Source organism: Podarcis melisellensis (assembly GCF_964234715.1).
Source record: "Podarcis melisellensis genome assembly, chromosome: 17".
In the NCBI taxonomy this organism is placed as follows: domain Eukaryota; kingdom Metazoa; phylum Chordata; class Lepidosauria; order Squamata; family Lacertidae; genus Podarcis; species Podarcis melisellensis.
Genome location: NC_138534.1, coordinates 30723432 through 30735641, shown reverse-complemented (window position 1 = coordinate 30735641; position 12210 = coordinate 30723432). Strand labels below are relative to the sequence as shown.

At 40.5% G+C, this 12210-nt stretch overlaps 1 long non-coding RNA gene across 1 annotated transcript; it reads left to right on the top strand.

Annotated features, from left to right (window-relative positions):
• Positions 1 to 8293: 8293 nt before the first annotated feature.
• LOC309360343 lies at positions 8294 to 11926 on the top strand. The gene is made up of 2 exons (XR_014164015.1): positions 8294 to 10506; positions 10632 to 11926. It is a non-coding gene; the product is annotated as an uncharacterized lncRNA (long non-coding RNA).
• The last annotated feature ends 284 nt before the right edge of the window (positions 11927 to 12210 follow it).

Genomic DNA, 12210 nt, shown 5'->3' with positions numbered 1-12210 from the left:
ATCCCTTATAGGTGGGAATTCCCTCAAGGACTATCCTTCAGCATTAAAGGGAAAAAAGTGAGAATTAGATCAGCAGAAGACCAAGAAAAATTTTTGAACGACTACGGGGAGGACCTTCGGAAAGGAGTAGCAGGTGCCTGGCCACCACCTCCGCCTGGTGCATTACCTCCAGATCTTGACAGCAAGAAAGACACTCCTACTGGCTAACAATTTGATTCAGGATGTCTCTGCAGCTATTTAGTTGGAACATTCATGGTGCAAATTCCCCTGAGAAAAGGAAAAAGATTTTTCACATATTGAGAAAGGAACAATTGGACATCATATGCCTACAAGAAACACATGTGACTAGGCTCCATAGGAGAGTTTTAATTAACAAAAAATTAGGCCAAGAATTTGTTTCCTCAGACAAAGTTAAGAAAAGAGGAGTAGTGATTTATGCAAAAGAGAACCTAGCACCAAAGTTGATATTTAAAGATGAACAAGGAAGAATTTTGGCGATTGAAATCCAAACACAAGGAGAAAAATTTTTGATAGTAGGAGTATATGCACCAAATGAGGGGAAAGCGGAATTTTACAAAAAGCTGCATGAGATAATGTTGGATCATATAGACTACACTAACATCATTTTGATGGGAGATATGAATGGAGTCGTCTCTACACATATGGATAAGTCACAAAACCAAAATTTGACTAAAGATGGCAGACTACCTAAATCTTTTTTTGAACTGACAGACAATATGGACTTGATCGACATTTGGAGGACCAAAAACCCACTAGGTAAAGAAGGGACTTTCTTTTCTGAGGCTCACCTATCATGGACAAGAATTGACCAAATTTGGATAACTAGAGGGCTGGCCCCTAAGACAAAAAAAATAGAGATCTGCCCTAAAACCTGCTCCGACCATAACGCATTGAAAATGGATCTGAGACTTGTGCCAGCTGGATCCTTCAGATGGAGAATGAATGACACTTTGTTCAGAGATCAGGAGATTGTGAAGAAGGCCCAAAAAACGTTGAAGGATTATTTTGAAATCAATATGAATACCCCGGTGGACAAGAGAACAATCTGGGACGCAAGCAAAGCTGTAATGAGGGGGTTTCTGATTCAACAAAATTCTATTAAGAAAAAACTCTGGAATGGGAAAAGAGATAAGATTTTAGAGAAGATACGAGAGGGTGAAAAAAGACTTAGACTTAACCCAAAGTCAAAAGAAGTGTTAAGAGAAATTAAGTTCCATCAAGCACAATATGCCAAATTGATAAACCAAGAAGTAGAATGGAAAATTAAACAAATGAAACAAAGATCTTTTGAATCAGCAAACAAATGTGGAAAATTATTAGCATGGCAGCTGAAAAAGAGACACAAATTGAATTCTATTACCAACTTGGAGGTTGATGGAGAAAGTATTCAGAAACCAGAAGAAATTAGAAAGTGTTTCCAGAGATATTTCAAAAAACTGTTTACTCAAGGTCCACAGGCGGAGGAGGAGATTATTCAATTTTTAAAAAGTAACGGATTGAAAAAATTATCCCAAGATAAACAAACAACCCTGAATTACAGAATAACACAGCAGGAAATAGAAAGTGCCATTCAGAACATGCAATTGGGGAAATCCCCAGGCCCAGATGGACTCACCTCCAAATATTACAAGGTTTTAAAAGATTATTTGATTCAACCATTAGTGGAGGTGTGTAACCAAATTATGGAGGGGAAGGGGGCTCCGGAATCGTGGAAAGAAGCATTCATCACTTTGATACCAAAATTGGAATCTGAAAAGACTCAACTCAAGAATTATCGTCCTATTTCACTCCTGAATGTGGATTATAAAATTTTTGCTGACATTCTGGCAAGTAGATTTAAAAAAGTTCTGAATGAAGTAATTCATAAAGACCAAGCAGGCTTTCTCCCTGGTAGACATCTGTCTGACAACACTAGGAACATTATAGATGTTCTGGAGCTACTACAGACAAATTTGAACACAAGAGCTGTATTAATTTTTATAGATGCAGAGAAGGCCTTTGACAATATATCTTGGAAATTTATGAAGAGAAATTTGGAAGGGATGGGAGTGGGAGGGGCGTTTCAAAATGGTATAGAAGCAATCTATTCAGAGCAAAAAGCTAAATTGATAGTGAATAATGTGGTGACAGAAGAGTTCAGAATTGAAAAAGGAACACGACAGGGGTGCCCCCTATCACCCCTGCTATTTATTTCGGTCCTGGAGGTATTGCTGAACTTGATTAGGAAGGATCGGGAGGTACAAGGAATACAGGTCGGAGGTAAACAATACAAGTTGAAGGCCTTTGCAGATGATTTGGTTTTAACACTACAGGAGCCAGAATCTAGTACTAAAAGAGCTTTAGAATTAATTTATGAGTTTGGTCAGGTGGCAGGATTCAAGTTGAACAAACAAAAAACAAAGGTTTTGGCGAAAAATCTGACTTCTTTAGAAATAGATGAGTTTCAGAAAGAAACGGAGTTAAATGTGGCTAAAAAAGTGAAATACCTGGGGGTGAATTTGACTGGGAAAAATTTGAATTTATTCAAAGATAATTATGAAAAATGCTGGATTGAAATTAAAAAGGATTTAGAAATCTGGTCAAGACTAAAACTTACCTTGTCGGGAAGAATTGCAGCTGTAAAGATGAATGTATTGCCAAAGATGTTATTCTTGTTTCAAACCCTGCAGATCGTGGATAGAGTGGAGTGTTTTGGAAAGTGGCAGAAGGACATTACGAAATTTGTCTGGCAGGGCAAAAGGCCCCGGATAAAACTTAAAATACTAACAGATGCTAAAGAAAGAGGGGGGTTTGCCCTGCCGGACTTAAGGTTATACTATGAGGCAGCATCCTTCTGCTGGCTGAAGGATTGGTTTCTACTAGAAAACACTGATGTCCTAGATCTGGAAGGGTTTAACAATGCTTTTGGATGGCATGCATATTTGTGGTACGACAAGGTAAAGGTACATAAATTGTTCAAGAGCCATATTGTCAGGAAAGCTTTGTTTAATGTCTGGACTAGATACAAGGACTTATTTGAAAATAAGACACCGAGGTGGTTGTCACCAACGGAGGCGAAGACTACCAAAGTACTTAACATGGAGAGTGGTTGGGCTAAATATTGTGAGATAATAGAAAAAGTTGGAGATAATTGGAAGCTGCAGAGTTTAGAAAAAATAAAGGACAAGGTGCGAGACTGGTTTCTCTATGCCCAAATTCAAGAGATGTTTAAAAAAGATAAAAAGATTGGTTTCCAGGTGGAAAAATCAAAATTAGAGACAGAACTACTTGAACCTAAGACGAAAGTGCTCTCAAGAATGTATAACTTGCTGCTTAAATGGAATACACAAGATGAGTTAGTTAAATCAGCTATGATTAAATGGGCTCAAGACATTGGTTACAACATCATGTTTGAAGACTGGGAAAGGTTATGGAACACCGATATGAAATTCACGGCATGTAGTGCCTTGAAAGAAAACATTATGAAAATGATATATAGGTGGTACATGACCCCAGTCAAACTTGCAAAGATTTACCATTTGTCTGATAAAAGGTGTTGGAAGTGTAAGGAAGCTGAAGGAACGTTCTTTCACCTCTGGTGGACATGCCCGAAGGTGAAGGCATTCTGGGAAATGGTTTATAATGAGTTGAAAAAGGTATTTAAGTATACCTTTACTAAGAAACCAGAGGCCTTTCTCCTGGGCATTGTGGGCCAGAGAGTGACAAAGAAGGATAGAACTTTCTTTTTATATGCAACTACAGCAGCAAGAATTCTATTGGCTAAATATTGGAAGGTACAGGAGCTACCCACGCTGGAAGAGTGGCATACGCAGCTGATGGACTATATGGAACTGGCCGAAATGACTGGCAGAATCCGAGACCTGGGAGAAGAGGCAGTGGAAGAGGACTGGAAAAAATTTAAGGACTATTTACAAAAACATTATAAGTTATGTGAATGTTGAGAATTTGTTAAGTTTTTAGACAACAAGCTTCAGATTTCAAATTTTTGATATTGCTGAATTTAAGTTCTGATGATGAAATGACTAAAGTCTAGGGTAAAGTTTCTATATTGAGGACTGTTGGAAATGTGAACTAACAATATTTCCCCTAAACCTAATATACAATTGAGGAAAGTACAAAACACAGGAAACAAGGTATTAATTTGCTGTAACTTTATTTTATTGAAAAAGATGCAGGGGGTGGAAGATGTGGGGAAGTCCAGTAGATCATGAAAAATTGTTTTGTAAAGTAAGATCTCTTTTTTGCTTATAACCTTTTTCTTTTTCTTTCTGTAAAACTGCCTTTTGTTGAATAACTGACGATGTATCTGACCTTGGAAAAAAGCAAATAAAAATATTATTATAAAAAAAAAAAAAATAAACATTGATTTAAACTGCCACTGAAATCAGTGGGGTATGAAAGTACTAATTTTTGCTGAAACAACTTCCAGATTTTTATATTACAGCCAGAATATATTTTAATAATATTTCCCTTGATAGGAAGAATATATAAAGCACAAAGTGATGTAAGTGAGGCTTATTTTTGCTTTCTGCTGCAAATTTGAATCCATTTTTAGTTATACACTGTGGTTAATTGTGAAGACGGAATTGAATGTTGAAATGGCCTAACTCAGAGGCAGCAAACTTAAAGAGATTTCTGTTCATTTCAGTTGGGGTTAAAAATAACGAACACTGTTTAGTAATGAGATCCTGAATTTTTTAAAAAATCTGTTCCTTTGAGGCAGAGACACTTGATTTGATCACTAGCTATAATTTCATAGATTACTAATGCATATGTTTCCAATCCAACACTTGGATGCAGTCATTCCAAGCATATGGTCTGTCTGCATGATTTAAAAGTGGTATTCTAAGATGTGTCAGTTTTAGATTTAAGAATCCATGATTCCTATGCATGCTTAATCCTAGAAATGCTGATCACCAAAGCTGCAGCCTTTTGTGGTCATGCAAGACCTGGTCTCGTAACTAGAAGAGTTGTGTGGGAACGAGAGAATTAACCTTGTATGAGTTAAGCATGAAAAAATAGACTACATGTATTCACACTAGTTTGAGTTATATCGTCAGTCCGTGTTCTAGGTATCCTGCTCATATGATCGCAAGCAAGCTAGCCTGCCATGCCGGGTAAGGAGTCATTTCAGATATTCTGGTTCTAATGGCTTGCAAATGTTTAAACAGTGGATAATATCTAATAATAATAATAATAATTAATAATATCCAACTAAGTCACACTTGTCCATTGATTTCAGTAGGTCTACTCCTGAGTGTGACTTTGTTGTCCTGTATATTATACCAGAGGATAAAAACTTGCTGCAGTTACTGAATGATGCCTTCTTCTGTTAGCATACTGTAATCCCTGTTTTCCGTAATCTTCTTACTATTTCCCATAGTAGATAGTACCGGCAGTGGGCAAGTGTGGTGGAGAAGAGGCATTTATCTGACTGCCCAGAACAGGCATAGGCAAACTCGGCCCTCCAAGATGTTTTGGCACTACAGTTCCCATCATCCCTGACCACTGGTCCTGTTAGCTAGGGATGGTGGGAGTTGTAGTCCAAAAACATCTGGAGGGCCGAGTTTGCCTTTTGCCTGGCCCAGAAGGTGAGCCGCCGTTACATTCTGGGAGTGGCAATGCTGCAACTGCTGATGCATTTGCTCTGCGCTGCCCTCCCGGTTAATGGCAGCGACTCATCTGCCGGGAAGTCGGGCAAGTGCTTCCATCCCGCTATGCCGTATGCTGCTGAATAGCGTTCACTGTAAGTTGTCTGTTGCATTACGGTTTTGTTTTTGTTTTGTTTTTCAAAGTAGGCATGCTGAGACCCAGTAATAGAAAACAGTAAAACAAATGGGGACCCTGCTTGGTCTCTGCCAGCTGCCTCCAAAGTAATCGCATTCCTGATCATCCTTAGCAGTGCAATACTGAATTATAGTATGGCACCTGCACCAAACTGCTTTGAAGCAGGTTAAGATGAATGGCTTGATCTGGAATGCTGTAAACGTGCGTGTTACTGTGAGAAGAGCATAAATGTGACCTTTATTTTTTTGTAGCTATTGTCCTCGAGTCCTATCAAACTTTTTGTGGGAATCTTCAGGGAGGCAGGAGAGGATATATTGTTGATTACTATCCTTTCTAACTTGTGCTAGCAAGTTCCTTTACTTATCAGAGTTTTACATTTCCCTTTTAAACATAGCTGGTTGCAGGCTTGTGTAAGCCTTTCACTATTAGGTTCCTGGTAAGTTCCCTTATATCCCTCTTAAAAGAATAAACACACGGCAGTCATATTTAATGTCAATAAAAGTTTACTCACATCATCAGTTCACGGTTGGATCCCTGAAGGCAGACTTAGTTACAGTATATAAATGTGGCTCTACTCCATATGGGGGAATAATCCCAGTGACTGCAAGCTAGCAGTCTCTGCAGTTCACACAGCAAAAGGAAGATGGAAGAGAGAGAGTGTGGCAGCATGCCTTGTCCTTTCATTACCTGAACAGGTAAGGTCATGCCCACCTCTAGTTACATGCAACGGAAGGATGCCCCTGCCAGGAGGAAACAGGAAGTTTTCGACTGGCTGGACCAAACATTTCCCTGCATGTCCACTCTAGGAGAATAAGGAATGTTGTACTTGACTGCTACTTCTGTATCACATCCCACACTTTTCATATAAAAAGACTTCGTAACCCAATTTAAGCATATTTGCTATCACAATCAAGTCCTGCTCAAATCAGGGAGGTATTCTCTGAGATATGTGTGCATAGGATTGTAGTCTTTAGTTCAGGGATGGGGAACCTGTGCCCTCCTTCGGCCGTCAGATGTCGTTCGACTCTGATTCCCAACAGTCCCAGCCAACATGGCCAATGCGTAGGAGAATGGGAGTTGTAGTCCAGCACGCTCCTAAAGAGCCACAGGCTGCCCACACCCGCTTGAGAGTCTTCAGCATAGAGACAGGAAGACTTGAATCACTGGGATGAGTTCAAGTAAGAGTTGTACAGATTATTGATGGTGAGCAAATGAGTTGCTATCCACTCATCATTAGAAGAATATACAGGTAGAACCCTATATATACTGGAGGATATATATTTTGTTGGGTAGACTGGGTTTGGACTGGAAGTACCTGGGTTCAGATCTTAGCTTGGCTGTGATGGAGCTCTCTGGATGACTCACTGTATTTCAGCCTAACTTACCTCTCAAGATTTTTGCAAGGATTAAAAGGAGTAACGCTCACATACACCTCCGTGAGTGTTTTGAAGCAATGGTAGGCTACAAGTGTGAAAGAGAATTGTGTGAGCCAGCACAATTTAGTCCCCTTGCACTAAATTAGATCACGGGATGTTACATCTCACTGAGATGACAAGGTTTTGGGTTTTTTTTAGAGTTCTGCCAAACAGTATTTCTTCCAAGAAGGAAAGACTATTGAGGGAGCAGTTGTTCATGCTACATTTTTTTCAGGTAATGCTGAAAGTCTGAGTATCTTTGAAAAATGCAATTTTCTGCACTGTTGACTTGAACACTGTTGCCAGTCATTTCATATAGATTCTTCGGACTGGGTCTCTCGCAGACATCTTTCAACTTAATCATAGCAGTTGAGATTTAGCTTGGATTCTGTCACTTTGTATTATGTCGTTAAAGTGGGGTTCCTAATTGGTGCATGAGCTTCATTTTAATGAATTTCAGTAAAAGAGTTGCTATAGATACTGTATAACAGACGTGTTCCTAAACATCAGTTAAGGTTTTACATGCCGGTACCATAATATCTGCCCGAAATGTTGCCATTTATCACAGCTTGTGTGCTGGCACAAAAGCTGGCATGTCTCATCTTGAGAACTTAAGGGTTCACAGCAAGTTTTAGGATAAGGTCTTTAGGGCCAATTTTATAACTCAGAGGAATCAAATGGCAAAGCTTTTTGAGAATTGTACCTCTTCAGGCTGCAGGTTGGGGGCTGCATGTTTGAATGCTCTTGTGTGCGAGAAGAAAACCTTGCAACTAGGAAGGAGCATACCGGGAACAAGTATTCAGCCTAATCTTGATATTCTCTGGAGCCAGTGTGGTGTAGTGGTTAAGAGTGGTAGACTCGTAATCTGGTGAACCGGGTTCGCTTCCCCGCTCCTCCACATGCAGCTGCTGGGTGACCTTGGGCCAGTCACACTTCTCTGAAGTCTCTCAGCCTCATTCACCTCACAGAGTGTTTGTTGTGGGTGAGGAAGGGAAAGGAGAATGTTAGCCGCTTTGAGACTCCTTCGGGTAGTGATAAAGCAGGATATCAAATCCAAACTCCTCTTCTTCTCTTTGTGAAATTAACTTTGCTAATCTGTGGCCCTTTGTATGGTGTCAGACTTCAGTTTCCACCTTCTCTGGGGCAGAAAGCAGTCAGAGTCCAACTGGGGACCATTGGTAAGCGATCCCTGGAGAATAGAGCAGTGTAGCCCTCTCAGGTTGTTGGTCCACCACTTCATGGCTTAGTACTGCCTAGAATTTTGGACAATTTGATTTAGCTACGAAAACTAAAGTGCTTGATAATTAATTCTTGAAAATCTGAGGGGTGTTTTTTTGCGGGGGGAGGGCAGTGTCATTGTAGGTATCACCTTGACTTTCCTTATGAAGTGTCTCCCAGTATTGATTTCACCACTGGTGATTTTTCAGCATTACCTAAACTTATCCACGGTAACCCCATATTGAAATGTAATCAAGTGAAGTATTAGTTTAAAGTCAATTGAGACAAGGCAGCTTTATTGTTATAGCAAAACCTAGGTTGTGGGTGGGTCCTGCGTCTTTAATCAAATGCACCCTTTTCATATCTTCCTACTATGCTACAGTGGTACCTTGGTTTACGAACTTAATCCGTTCCGGAAGTCTGTTCTTAAACCAAAGCATTCTTAAACCAAGGCGTGCTTTCCCATAGCAACGGGGGACTCAGTTTACAAATGGAACACACTCAACAGGAAGCGGAACATGTCCTCTTCCAAGGCAAAGTTCACAAACCAAAACACCTACATCCGGCTTTGCAGCATTCTTAATCCAAGTTCTTCATAAACTAAGCTGTTCTTAAACCAAGGTACCACTGTATACAGTTTCAGAACTAAAGGTTGTAAAAGGGGGAATGAAATGTTTTTTATAGTTTCTCTAGAATTATATATTGATGTCAGATGCTGGGTAGATGCCGACCTGATTTCCCAACCACACTGTAAATCCCCAAAACAGTGGATGCTGATAACTGCAGAGTGGTGTCCCTACTTTGGGAGAAACTGATGAGAGGTGGCACAGGAATTGCCAACCCAGTGACTGCCCAGTGATCGGTGGTTGTGGCATTGGAGGAGCTGGCATGCTTCCATCCATATTAGGGGAGGGATACTCCAATAGTCCCTGTGCTGGAGCTCCAGGTTCAATGACCAAAACACTATTTTTACCTGTTCATTTTGGAAGTGACCTGTGTAACGGTAAACTTGGCTTTATTATTTACTTCTTGGGATACACCTGCACAACCAAGGGGAGCATTCCATAGCTGCATGGCGAAATTAAGAAGTTCTCTCAACCCTTCTTTCAAAACAGCAGCTTGTAACTATCCTGTGTTGCAATCATAGATAACATCCAGGCTTGTAAGGTTTATGAGGTGACTGTCCTGAGGCCTTCCAGATGCTGAACTGCATGCCCCATAACCCCCAACCATTGGCTTTGCTGGCTGGGGTTGATGGGAATTGTAGTCCAAAAGGATCTGGAGCGTCACAGGTTATCTGTCTCTGGCTTAGGTCTATGGGGGAAACAGCATTTCGTCAGTGGGGGCAGCGTTAGAAACTCAGATACATAAGCTTGGCACCAAATGGCTCCAGAAACCAGGTTTACAGTCGCCAAAACGGGAGGCCTGGTTGCCATTTTTGGTTTCAATGTGACTTTTTGGTTCCTGAAATTCATTCTGATTGTGCAACTGAAATATAACAGATAGAATTCCACAGGATGTGTTGCTGGTGTGTGAAGACAGTCAAGATCCAAGGATCCCCAGGCATGGTAGAGACGTCAGGCACAGACATCTTCACTTGGTTGCAAGTAACCGATAAAAAGGTAAAGGGACCCCTGACCATTAGGTCCAGTCGTGGCCGACTGGGGTTGCGGCGCTCATCTCGCTTTATTGGCCGAGGGAGCCGGCGTACAGCTTCCGGGTCATGTGGCCAGCATGAGTAAGCCGCTTCTGGCAAACCAGAGCAGCGCACGGAAACACCGTTTACCTTCCCGCCAGAGCGGTACCTATTTATCTACTTGCACTTTGACGTGCTTTCGAACTGCTAGGTTGGCAGGAGCAGGGACTGAGCAACGGGAGCTCACCCCGTCGCGGGGATTCGAACCGCCAACCTTCTAATCGGCAAGTCCTAGGCTCTGTGGTTTAACCCACAGCACCACCTTATCCAGCCAGGTTCAAAATGCTTTGTGATGGGTGGGGGGGTATGCCCTGGGAATGTGTCCCAAAGAAGGCTAGAAGCAGCTCAGGCAGGGTCATTCTGGCCCTTGTGGTCTCTTCCAACTCTATGATTCTGTGATTTTATGATGGTGCTTCCTGCTTGGCAGGGAGTTGGAGTCGATGGCCCTTGTGGTCTCTTCCAACTCTATGATTCTATGATTCATTCTCATACAGCCAGCTATTGCACAGTAATAAAGTCCTCTTGGACAGAGATACTAGTTCTAACACTCAAGCCTATGGGACAGCCAGCATCTGCAAAAAGTTTCCTGTTTGCCAGTAGTAATAGCAAAGAAGGCGGGAGTTCAGTTGCAAGAACAAATGCAAACTTTTACTTGCTGAGGTTAGAGGTCCTTGAAAAGTTGTGTTTTAACTGTTTCGACAAATGAATAATTCACTGGAAATAGGTGTTTTTTTATGACGGCTTGCTGGGCAATCTTCTGCATGTCTACTTGAAAGTAATTGGGTGTCACCTTGTAGTAACTTCAATGGGAATTTGCTCAATTGGAGTTCTGCTTAGCTAAGTGTGTATAGGATTGCAGCATTGCAAAGGTTAATAGCTAGGCTTTCATTCATGATTTCTGTATTGAGTGGTTGGTTTTTGACAAAGAATGTGTTCAAAAAATTGATTTGGGATGGCAGGTGAACATACATAAAATACAGGACTTAATAAAAATGTGCCCAGCGCTTGCCCATTGTGGCTTTTCATCATCACTGTTCATAAAGCATAGAACTAGAAGTTGTTAAAATTGATGATTATAGACATAAAGTTTTTTTAAAAAACTAATACTTCCTCTTGACTAAATGTACAGCTTGATTTGTGTTGTGTCGTGTGTGTGTGTGTGTGTGTGTGTGTGTGTGTGTGACTGAGGAGGTAAAATGTTATACCTCGGGAATTGTCTGATGGTTTAAATCCATGTTTACAAGAATATTCCCAATTCCTACTGCCAAACAGCAGTCAGCTGCCTCCCCTCTTTTTCTGTCTCTTATGAACTGAGGGTTGTGGATGACTTTTATTTTACTGTATGGCAGGTAGAGATTTTAGGATGGTAATGTTGGTCCTGCTGTTGTTGCAAACAGTGAGCCTTTTGCCAATGACTTCGTGGGAACAGGATCAGATCTCCCAAACTTTATGTTGAGCACTTAAGACTAAAAGGCGACTTGCCTTGTATGTGTATCTGATTGTAGTGGCTTACATCAACATTCTCTGGTTTTTATCACGCTGTAGATCTTTAATAGAGACTGAAGTGAACATTCTTAAGTGGGAGGGATAGGCATTCTGGAATGTAGAACATTCTCATGCTGAAATTGTTTACATGAAAACAAAAGATTACATTTATGACTTTGTAATCGGCGATGTGCAATTTTGTACATGTTGTGTTAAAACTAAGTTTATAAGATACTGTATGTATAAATACTTGACTGAGTATTTGATATAAATATCAGAACATTAAAATGGCTTTATATTCATACCATTTTTGTTGGTGTTTCTTATTTTGCCCTGCAAAGGTGCAAAGCTAGAATCATTTATAAATCATTCCAAAGATAACAGCATGGTTACTGTGCAGCAAAATTTGCTGTGATTTTCCATTTGAGGTAACTGATGTCTAACCTTACAACCTTCTATAGAACTAGTTATAAGGTTAGAAGACCTTCAATAAAAGATCAGATTTCAAAACTAAACACTGCCCCAATCTCTATCTACACCACCTACCCACAAGATGGCTTGCAGATATTTTATTTTTTGTGATGCTTA